This window comes from Ochotona curzoniae, unplaced genomic scaffold (assembly GCF_017591425.1).
Source record: "Ochotona curzoniae isolate NIBS_2020 unplaced genomic scaffold, NIBS_Ocur_1.0 scaffold_1037, whole genome shotgun sequence".
NCBI classification, from domain to species: domain Eukaryota; kingdom Metazoa; phylum Chordata; class Mammalia; order Lagomorpha; family Ochotonidae; genus Ochotona; species Ochotona curzoniae.
This window is the reverse complement of record NW_024467083.1, coordinates 28,803,907-28,805,197: the sequence shown is the minus strand read 5'-3', so window position 1 is coordinate 28,805,197 and position 1,291 is coordinate 28,803,907. Positions and strand designations below refer to the sequence as shown.

Below are 1,291 nucleotides of genomic sequence, written 5' to 3'. Positions count from 1 at the left end.
GGACTCCAACTGGGGTCTTTAGGAGAACCTGCAGGTGGCCACCAAACCCTGGGTCCCACAGCGTGGGCCCTGGATTTTCATTTTCTCTAGGCGTTCAGTGTGTCTACAGCTGTGTTCCCAAAAGACAGCAAGGAAGCAGCCCCCTTACGAGTTACCATCAGGAGCTCTCAAAGCCAGAAACTGTTCAACGCGAGCCTAAGAGGTGGGGTGGAGGGTGCTGAGGTCTCTATGAGGAAGATTCAAGATAAGAAAACGCAACAATTTGCTGCTTCTCCGTCTCCCGCGGGCGGGAACTGGGGGGTAATCGCCATTCTCCCACTAACAAATGAGTTCTGGTTGGTAGCACCACTTTGCCTTGTCTCCCTACTCAGCCTCACCGCTCCCTTCACATTCTCCATCAGGAACAACAACCAACCTTCTGGCCGGCTTCATACTGGAGACCTTTAGGTGTGTCAGACGAGCATCGCGGCCACAACAGCAGCGAAACCAGCTGCGGAGATACGGTTGTGCCAGGAAGTTCTCAGAACTGCGGGCAGGGGCCCCCACCGAGGGCAAGATGCGGGCGCAAGCTCCCTGGACGTCAGGCTGCGGCCTCAGCCTGGTCTCCAAGCGGAGACAGGACGGGCCTGCCTGGACCACCTTCCCGGCGATGCAGGGTGGACTCCAGATGACCCGGAACAGTTGACGTCGTGACGTCTCCGGTCCTGGCCCTCCATCCGGGTCACGTCCACTCACCCTGACAGGAGGAGCCCGCCCGAACCTTGCGCTTGAGAGCGCTTCGGGGACAGCCGGGAGGCAGGTGTCCTCCGTCCTTCGGGCGCGAGAGGGGCCCAGCGCTCGGGCGAACCACGCACTCCCTCCTGCCCCCGCACCCAGCGCCTCGCAGCCCCCGCCAATCCCCGACCCGGCCGCCTGCAGCCTCTCTCCGGGCTGAGCAGGACGTGCAGGTGCCGGCGCTTCTCCAGGAGTCTCCCAAGCTCCCCGGCAGCTGCCGAGAGTCCGGGAGGCCGGCGAGGCCGCGACAGGAGGACGGAGAGGTGCGAGCCCAAGACGGGCGCGACGGCCGAACTCCGCTCTCCCGGCGCTCGCCTCGCCCTCGTCTGCTGCGCGCCTGCCTCCTGTCTGTTCCCAAGAAGGGAAGGACCGCGGGTAGACTGCGCGGCCGCTCATTGGGTCCAATGCCCGATCTCTGATTGAAACTGGGAAGGTTCCTCATGTTTCCCTGGTGGTCTAGTGGTTAGGATTCGGCGCTCTCACCGCCGCGGCCCGGGTTCGATTCCCGGTCAGGGAA

At 63.2% G+C, this 1,291-nt stretch overlaps 1 non-coding gene across 1 annotated transcript; it reads left to right on the top strand.

Moving 5' to 3' along the window:
- Positions 1-1,219: 1,219 nt before the first annotated feature.
- TRNAE-CUC lies at positions 1,220-1,291 on the top strand. Its single transcript has one exon. It is a non-coding gene; the product is annotated as a tRNA-Glu (tRNA).